Below are 10,298 nucleotides of genomic sequence, written 5' to 3'. Positions count from 1 at the left end.
AGGACTGATGTTGACACTTGCCAGAGGAATCTGAAAGTCAAAGTCCACACCTATTGGCCTGGAACTGTGGCAGAGGTAGAATGTTGCTGGGGGTGTGTGTGTGTGTGAGAGACAGAGAGAGAAGGCAGGGGGAGAGAGAGAGGGGAGATGCTGGGGAGAGAGAGACAGAGAGAGAGAGGAAACAGAGAGTGGGGAAGAGGAGGGTAGAGAGAGAGTGAAAGGAAAAGAAAGAATGACAGAGAGGGAGAGGGAGTGATCACTTTGCCTGGACTGGGGCCATGGCAGTGGCAGTGGATGAGCCCAGCCCTTGAGAATGTAGGGGATTTCAGGGAATGGCAAATGCAGATTTGTGATTTGTATAGGGAACTCTCTGGGCAAGCATAGGGTAGGAGATTGATAGTTTTCCAGAAAGTAGGAAGGAGGGAGGGCATGATCTAAGATAATTCTAGAGGTCAATGACTTGGACCCATTAGTGAGAAAATCTAGACTGTTAATTCCAAACTTCCTTTCACCTTTCTTCAGCTAATAAGTAATTTGTTCAATTTGAAGGATGGTATTTCATTCTGAACATGGTAAAATTGTAATGACATTCAGATTTCCTTTAACATATTGCTTACTGGTTAAATTAGAATTTCTTTTTTTGCTTCATTTTTGTTTTACATGTGTGCAAATGTGAAGATGTGCGTACATGCAGGGAAAGTCAGCCAGCCTGAGACAATCTCCCCTTCCTTTTTTTCCTCCTATTTTTTATTACGGTAAAATATATATAACATACAACCATCTTAACGGTGCCTGTGACTCCAGGTCTAGATGCTGGCTTTCACCACTTGACAGGGATTCCCTGCAGTGGGAGAGGTTCAGTGGCCTGGGGCTGACTCATGTCTGAGAAACCCAGAGTGTGGGTTTCAGGGCCTAGCTAGGCTGTGGCCATGAGGTGATTCTGCATTCCTAGAGTTCACCCCAGCATAGGATGCGTAAGTGTTTCCTGAGGACAAGGTTTGGGACATACAAGAGGCTGGCACTGGGCCAAGAAGACTCTGAATCTCAGTGGAGTGACTGCTAGAAACCAGGTTTTGGGAGAAGGAGGAGGAGGACCAGAAGCCGGAGGAAAATCTATTGCCTGCATTGCTGGAGTTATGATCCAATATTCCAGAGGGAGGCCTCAGAAGAAGCCATGAAAACACCCAAGAAAGTCAGCTTGAGACAATGAACTGCCAGGGTGAGAGGGCGGGATGCCAAGCTGTGGTCCCCATCCCCACCACATAGATACACACATACAGATGGGTCAGACACCTCCCTGTGCTGCTGAGAAGGAGAGCCCTGTCAGGCAGGGGCAGAGGGGACTATGCTCCCCTAGACGGTGCGAGAGGCCTGGCAGGGGAAGAGAGAAGATTTTAACTCAAACTCAAGTGGGGAGTTTCGATTATTACACTTTTACTTATGGAGTGGAGACTGGGCTTTCAGTGAGAAGTCAGCGTGGTAGAACGTGTAATCCCCTGATAGTGATCAAAACAGTCGAGGCATTAGGTGAGTTCTTATCTCCAGTATAAGGAAGAAACTCTTCAATTGAGCAGGCTTACAAAAGGCAGTGAGAGACAGGTGCAGCTGGGTCCTAATATTCACAGCAGCATTGTTCGTAAGACCTACACATTATATGTAGTTATAAATCTGTTTATCAAACTGCTTACTGTAAGATTAGAACATATCTGATATAATAAAACTACTCACATAAATTACGGTGCATAATAAAATGAATACCCCTGAACCCAGCACCTGAATGAACTAGAAAGGTCACTACATTTGACAATACTTTCAAAACTAAGTGTCTCTTCTCCAATCCTAGCTCCCTTAAGATGTAACCACTATTTTAAGAAAAAATCCATCTGTCTGTCTATCATCTATCCATCTATCTGTTTGATCCTAAAATGACATGGGTCCCTAGGTGTCCCTGCACGTTTACCTTGGCTTGCTATTGAACCTTATGATGAAAATATCATACAATATATTCTTCTATAGTTTTTTTTTCCCTACTCAACATCGTCTCGAAGACTAAGTTTGATGTTCTTTAATTTTCCCTTCTGTCTAGAACTCTTTTGCATGACATACCACTTGTCATTCACCCATTCTCTTGTCAAAAGACACTTGAGTTGTTTCTAGTTCTTTGCTAGGGTGAAAGGACATGTTTGCTGAAGATGTCTTTGTGAACCTTCCTGGGCTGATTATTGCTATGCACTTTTCAGAAGTGCTGAATTATAGAGTGAATGCAAGCTTCCTCAAGCAGTGTGTGAATTCCAGTTGATCGATATCCCTGTCAACATTTAGAGTGGCAGACAAAGCTTTGTGCCAATCCAACGAGTGTAAAAAGGTATTTTATTCTATCCATAAAAGGCATTTCCCTAATTAATAATGAACTCAGTCTACATTTTATGTTTATGGGCTATTTGTGTTTTTCTATAAAGTTGCCTGCTCATGAGTTTATTTAGCCCATGTGTATTATTAGTCCATTTTCATACTGCTATGAAGAAATACCCAAGACTGGGTAATTTATAAAGAAAAAGGCATATCTTACATGGTGGTAGGCAAGAAAGCGTGTGCAAGGGAACTGCCTTTTATAAAACCCTCAGATCTCATGAGACTTATTCACTATCACAAGAACAACATGGGAAAAACCTGCCCCCATGATTCGATTACCTCCCACCAGGTCCCTCCCACAACACATGGGGATTATGGGAGTTATAATTCAAGATAAGATTTGGGTGTGGACCAATCACAGCAGAACGTGAAGGAAGAGCAAAGGTACATCTTACGTGGTTGTAGGCAAGAGAGGGTGTGCAGGGGAATTGCCCTTTATAAAACCATCAGATCTCATGAGACTTATTTACTATCAGGAGAACAGCATGGGGAAAACCCGCCCCCATGATTCAGTTACCTCCCACTGGGTCCCTCCCACAACATGTGGAAATTATGGGAGCTACTATTTTAGATGAGATTTGGGTGGGGACACAGCCAAACCATATCCCCATATTTCTATGAATTGTCTATTTGTTTTAAAGAGACTTAAATATAAATTGTGTTTTTAAAAAACCGACTCATAGAAATTCTTTATATATTCTGGATACAAATTCTTTGCTGGTCACATGTGCTGCAATTATCTTCTCCCATTTTGTGCCTTGTCTTTTCACTGTCTTTATGGTGCCTTTTGATAAACAAAACATTTATCAAGATGCATTTATCAGTCTTTTTCTTTATGGTTAGCACTTTGTCCCTTAAGACATTTTTCCGTTCGTACTCTCATATTTTCCTCTAAAAATTGTAATGGTTTTGCCTTTCACACTTAAGTCTTTTTTCTTTTTGGTTTTTATTTCTATTAAAATTATGTATGTATCTCTTTTAAACAGCCAGGGTTCGATGCCTCTGTCATGTGAAACAGCAGCCCTTACATTCCCCGGCACCTCTTTCACAGGCTGTGTGGCTCCTGCTCCATTGTCCAGGTCTAGCCTGTCTGCTATCAGCTGCTGAGGAGGGTGAAGACAAGTCTCCTCCATGCATATAAGCACTCCTCCCCCTGCTCAGCTTCCCAGTGTGGTTAGATGGCCCTTTGGGCTACTTCACTATTCTGTGTTATTTTAAGCTAAGCTATACAGTAAGCCATGATGACTTATCCTTTCCTGAAGGCTTTTGATTTGTATCTTTTCCCTTAGAATTGATACTTTTCTTTTTGCCATTGTTCAGTTTTCTGTGTATTTATCACTTATTCAATGCCAAACTCTATCAGATGTCCAAATGTCTCCTCTTAATATTTAGATGACCTGATTTAACGATTAGATCTCCCTGGTCTTTTCCAGCACCTCTGATCTCTCATTTGGATTGTTTACTTTCCGTGTGCCATTCAACAAACTCCACTTAAAAAAAAAAAAAGATAGGGGTCTCACTATGTTGGACAGGTTGATCTTGAACTCCGGGCCTCAAAGGATCCTCCCACCTCAGCCTCCCAAAGTGCTCGGATTACAGGCATGAACCACCACATCCGGCCCCCATTCAACAAATTCTTATTGAGCCGACCACATGCTACATGTTGTGCTAGGCTCCAGAGAAACAAGGAGAACAAGATGGTTGTCATTCTTGCCTTTGTGGAGCTTACCACCAAATTCAGGGGAAAAAAACCCCAACAAATTCTGGAGCAATGTTTCTTATCCCTAATTGTTTGATTGGCTGTGGAGCTGATGCCTGCCTATCATAAGACGGCACCAGTGTGAGGGACTCCTGAGTATGAGAGGGGTCTTCCCCAGTTTCCCGTATGGCCAAGGCTCTCTGCCTAAGTTAGGGATGAATACGGAGAAGTCTCTGAAGCACCTTCCACCTTTTCTCAGTTCACCTCTGTCTCATGAAATGAAGACTGTGATAGCCATTTTGTCAGTCCAGCCCTATACCTGTCTCATAGTTCCTTGAGGTTCCTGGACTTAGTGGAGCAATGGTGAAGCTAGACGAACACTGTGATGAGACGGTGTCAGGGATCAAAGGAATATGTGAATTTGGCCATGACTTTCTGGGGACAGGCTGGACCACTGAACCCCAAGCCCCACGCAGAAGTCTAGCAAGTTGGGCTGACCTCTCAAGAGGGCTCTATTTTCTCCAGAGTGGAGCCTTGGATCTCATCTCTGCAACAATCAGAGTATCCAAAGTAAAGCCACCAGCATTGGAGGAAATGGGTCCAGGACAGAGTGAGACACACACACACATAGGCAGCGATTTTACTCCAGTGTCTATGGAGGAGATGGCTTGGGCTACTGAGCACTTTTTGGCCCATCATAGCTCTCTGAAAGGCTGGCGAGGAGCACATAGGGCTATGGCTACTCGGGCCAAGAAAATTAATAGTCCACGTCTATGTTCCTTGTGACTATGATCCACTTAAAACGTGGCCTAGTCAGGTTTGGAAAATAATGCCCCCATCACCACCAGCCCAGCCTTGTTGGTGGTGGAGTTTCCTTAGATCAGGACTCTCATCTTGGGCAGCTGCAAGAGCCAAGGGCTATGGAGATGAGCCAGGAGTGCCCCCTGGTGGCCAATGTTAGCTTTAATTTTAATACCATTCCCTTTTTCCCATGCCCACTCCCCACCATCCCCTTTCATGAGTATTTCGTGAGAAACTGGGAAAGGGCTGTAAGCAAGGCTTCAGAACCAGTAAAAATAAGTCTGGTATCAGAGGTAAAATCACCCAGCTCCCAGACTCATAAAGACATAGACTGTGTCAACAGTTCAGCTTGGCCTCACTTTCTAAGGACTGGCTATAGACACAAGACAGGGCGGGCCCCCAAGGAGTGAAGGAATTTAACGAATTTGAGCAATTAGCCCGTTTTACAGCCTTCTGCCTTGCAGACTGTTTTGTCTTAAACCCTGTGTGGAAGGTGGTCACCTAGTCAGTTGGAACCAGCTCCTGACAGATCCCAGCAACTTACAGATGAACTCACTTACAGTGAACTTTCCTTATTACAACGCTAAATCCTGCACCCTGGGAGAGCTATAGTTTCATTACCATAAAATGCATCCTATGTGCTGGCATGATGACTCCCTCCATCTGTGTCACTGGGACCCCTCCTCTTCATGTGATGATGCACCCTCTCCCCTCTCGATCACTCCATAAAGCCTTCCTGTCATTTTCTCTTAGGAGACACTGCTTTGGCGAATATTCCCAGAGCTCTTCCTACTTGTGACAAGTACTAAACTCCTATTGATCAAAACCTGTGTTCTCAGCATCTTTTGTTACTCACCAGGCAAACAAACCCTGCTTTTTTTTTTGGAGGCAGTGGGGTGGGAGGGACTGGGAAACAAATCTGGTTGATCCAGATGGGACTATGGACTGAGCCCTGACTCGACCTCCCTTATAGGCTGCTCACAGACGAAGCAGCAGTCTGAGGAAGCATGAGTGGGTTCAGTTGCCTAAGTTGCTGAGGGGGAGATTGGTGAAGGGCCTCAGGGACACCCCCGCCCCCACCAGAAGAGCAGAAGTGGCTGCTTGGACCTTTCATTTGGTGCAATTTTGAGGCAGTAAGTGGTGGTGGTTCTGTGAACTGACTAAAATAATGGTTTTGGTTTTGATCATTAGGACTCTGGGTTGTCAGGTTTAGGACCTAGTTCAAGGGATCCAGGATTGTTGGGAACGGGCAGGACTCCCCTTCAGGTCTAGGAGTTGAGAGACATCTCCATCCATTTTAACAAGGGGAAGCCCTAATATAAAGACAAGGACTCTCATCTTTAAGACTTTGTCCCTGTCTGGTATATCTGTAGGCTGAATGCTTGTCACTTTTGGCAATATTTATGCATCTTTGTGGCCTGAATGAATGTGAAGTCTGGATTCCCTTCCCCTTAGTCTGTGGTAATCCCTAAAATATTGGACTTCCATTTCCCAGCAGTCACAGAACTGTTATTGATTTGAAGAGGCCTAATTTAGAAGGCGGCAGTTTGGGTGGGATTATAATTCCTGGAACCAAAATACAGTGATGTAGAGTTTACATGAGCAGAGTGTGCACCCTCTCCAGAAAGAACACCTGGCTCACTTGATTGATTTACATACCTCCCACCACTCAAGCTGGATCCAGAACTACTCTGGAATATCCATGAGATCTCCAGGGAAGCTACCCAGACTGAACATGATCCTGGGAGAGGCAACCCCTATTATCCTCTCCTAGCTCCCCAGCACCTCCACTCCATCGTGGCCTGGGTGTAGTGGCAAGCTGAAAGGACCAGAAATATCCTACAGGCTAAGAGTTACAGGATTTGTGTCATCACCAATCCCCAGTGGAAGCTCCTTGGAGGGTGGAATCAGACTTCTGGGCAAAGACCCTAGAATATGGGGAACCAGGTCTCAATACTGGAGAAGAGCCCATTACAGTGCCTTCTCCGGCACTGAAAACTATTTGGATACCCATATCCATGACCAAAAAGCAAATGATATATTACCATAACACCATGTGGCCCCATTGTTCCCTAGGGAATCAGGAGAGGTGGTCTGAACATGAGTTACCTACATACATTAATAATACAATTCTCCAACTGGGACTTATTTGGTAAGAAACAAGGTAAATGGGATAAAATACCCTATGTATAATGTCTTATGGCCCTCTTATCAACACCCAGCCCTACAGAAGAAATGCAGGATATGTAATTGGTCAAAGGACCAAAGGGAACAATGTTGCTAATTCTAGAAGCCCCTAGACAGGAAGAACCAGTCATGTGGGGACTTGTAGGGAAGGGAATGAGGAGGAGCCTCTCCTCCTTCAAGAGAAGTGAGGTCCTCTAGTCCTACTCAAAAACTAGAACCTTTGCCAATACAGGGAAGTAACTCCCCTACTTCCTCGGGAATTAAACTCTCAGCACCTCTAGGGAAAAGCAAGGGTCTTCCTCCATACTTGCCAGGCTCTCCAAATTTTGTGGAGCTGGCTGTGGCTCCTGCTATGGCAACAGCAGGCCCCAAAATAAACAATAAAAAATCAACATAAGACCAATATATGATAGAGAAAAATCAATAAAACCCAAAGTGGGTTATTTGGCAATACTAGTGAAATTTATACACTCCTTGGAAAGAGTGATCAGGTAAAAATGACAGGAGGCAAAAATAATATCAGGAATGAAAATGGAACATCACTGCAGATCCTAGAACCTCCAGACATTAACAAAAGGATATTATAACATTGGATCAATCAATTTGTAAATTTCTAGGAAATGAAAAAATTCCTTGGAAAACACAACTTACCAAACCTTGGCATAAAAGGAAAACTGAAATCTGAATAGTTACTGAAAAAAATGATTTCCACAAAAGAAAGTTCAGGCCCAGATGGTTTCACTGGTGAATTCTCCTAATCATTTAAGCAATGAATTACATTACATTCTTCTAGAGAATAAAAAAGAAAAACCTCATCCCAACTCATTTTATGAGGCTTGCAGATGTATCCCTCTTTGCCAGGCAGCACCACTCACCACTCCCCTTCTGACTGGTGGCTGGCTTACTTCCCTCATGCCTCTGAGCAGCATATTCCCATAATGATCTGGCCGTTGTTGATCCCCGTTATCACTGGGGTCCCAGTTTGGGTTGTGTTGGGACTGACACCTCAGTAGTCAAGTAGATTTGGTAGCTCAAGTTACCAGCATAACAAGTTCCCTGAGAGGGAACCCCAGAGTGGGATGGTTCCCACCCAGGCAGGCGTCTGAGGGAGAGGGAGGTTTTGCTTGGGTCTATGCACCTCTTACAACTGCTGATTTGTATAATGAGAAATTCCATCTTAAAGGCTTGCTGGTGAGCCCATGAGAGTTCAGAACTCTCATAAGGGGAATATTCTTCACACATAACCTCACTTGGTCAGACATGCAGACTTTAATGGCAACTCTGCTCATGGCGGCAAAGAAATCTACCATCATGGCCAAAGCTAAGGAAGAGGCAGACAAGATGTAAGCTGATAACATGGGCTACCAAACCTACTTGGCTGCTGAGGTGTCAGTCCCAACAGCCGACCCAAACTGGGACTCCAGTGATAACAGGGATCATTACAGCAATATGCTACTCAGAGGCATGAGGGAAGTAAGCCAGCCACCAATCAATTGGGGAAAACTCCAGGAAACAGAACAAGATCCTAATGAAAATCTATTCCAATTCCTAGAGAGATGACAAGTATGCCTCTGGGATTATCCCCCTTGGGACCCTGACTGTGGACAATAAGGAGATAAGGCATGCGTAAGAAACATTACAGCTGTTACAGGTAGTACAGTTATCCAAAAGGTTACTGGTGGTCCACTGTTTGGGTCACCAGAGGGGAATTCTGAGGTTATAAAAGGAAATAACCTAGCCGACACAGATGCTAAGAAGGCAGCATGAACAGTTGAACGTTTGCAAATCACCCTGATCTCCAGATTTGTCACTCCACAAGTTTCGGCCCTATTACTCAGAAATTAGAAAAATCCAAATGGGAAGGGTATCTCCCACATTAGGATTTGGAAAGATGAGCTATTAATGACAAAGGAAGACTCTAGATTCCAGAAAACCTAGGCTGGGCTATAATTAAATATGTCCATGAATCATCACATTTTGGCATCCGTTCTACACTACTCTAAAGAAATACTTGAGACTGGGTAATTTGTAAAGGAAAGAGGTTTAATGGACTAACAGTTCCACATGGCTGGGGAGGCCTCAGGAAACTTACAATCATGGCAGAAGGCAAATCGGAGGCAAGCTTAGGCTTTCTCACATGGCAGCAGGAGAGAGAAGAGTAAGGAGCAAAGGGGAAACAGCCCCTTATAAAACCATCAGATCTTGTGAGAATTCACTATCACAAGAAGAGCATGGGAGAAACCTCCCCCATGATTCAATCATCTACCCAGGTCTCTCCCTAGGCACGTGGGGATTACGGGGATTACAATTCAAGATGAGATTTGGGTGTGGACGCAAAGCCTAACCATATCAAAACCTTAAGCAATTGGTTGATGAGGGTAATAAAGGTACCCGATCCAAGTGGTAAAATAGACTAAATCTCTAACAGATGCCACAAATATATACAAAATAATGCTCAGATCAGGCTCTCTGTGCCTCAACTAAGGGGCGGGGGCGGGCATACCAGGAGAAGAATGGCAAATAGACTTTACAGTGATGCCCCAGGCACCTGGAAACCTCATGTACCACCTGATTTGTGTGGACACTTTTACTGGCTGGATAGACCTTACCTTGTCACACAGAAAAGGCAAATGATACCAGAGCTTTACTCAAAGATAACCTCTCAAAGTGTGGCTTACCTTGATTGATCCAGAGTGACAATGAAGCTGTCTTTGTTTCCAAAGTTAGCCGGGGGTATTCTCTGCCTTGGAAATCAAATGGAGGCTACATGCAGACTGGAGGCCCCAGTCATCTGAAAAGGACGAAGATACTAATAGAACCATAAAGGTCACTTTAGCTAAACCATGCCAGGAAACTCATGAAAGCTGGCTACAGTGCCTTTCCATCACACTAACATGAGTTCAGCTGGCACAAAAGGGAAAATGAGACTTAGCCCTTTTGAATTACTATACGGAAGAGCTTACCCTGGCACAATGGAACCTTTGACATGCCCTGATGGTGAGACGGAGAGGGATGTAAAACGTATTGTATATTTAGGAAAATTACCACAAGCTCTCAATCCAATATGTTAACCTGTCTTCCAGTTCCCACTGATGTTAAGCTTCACCTATATCAACCTGGAGACTGAGTTCACCTTAAGACTTGGAAATCTAAATCACCTCAAGACCAGCTAAATCCTATCTGCACTGGGTCCCACCCT

General features: G+C 44.2%; 1 protein-coding gene across 1 annotated transcript in view; it reads right to left on the bottom strand.

The window, feature by feature from the left end:
- ALMS1 (ALMS1 centrosome and basal body associated protein) overlaps positions 1–10,298 on the bottom strand; it is a 234,530-nt gene that overhangs the window by 11,980 nt on the left and 212,252 nt on the right. The window contains exon 24 of the transcript XR_010115578.1: positions 9,778–9,890. The gene's annotated coding sequence lies outside the window, so the exon portion shown is untranslated. The remainder of the gene's footprint in view (positions 1–9,777; positions 9,891–10,298) is intronic.

Source organism: Symphalangus syndactylus, chromosome 14, assembly GCF_028878055.3.
Source record: "Symphalangus syndactylus isolate Jambi chromosome 14, NHGRI_mSymSyn1-v2.1_pri, whole genome shotgun sequence".
NCBI lineage: Eukaryota > Metazoa > Chordata > Mammalia > Primates > Hylobatidae > Symphalangus > Symphalangus syndactylus.
This window is presented reverse-complemented; position numbering and strand designations above follow the sequence as displayed.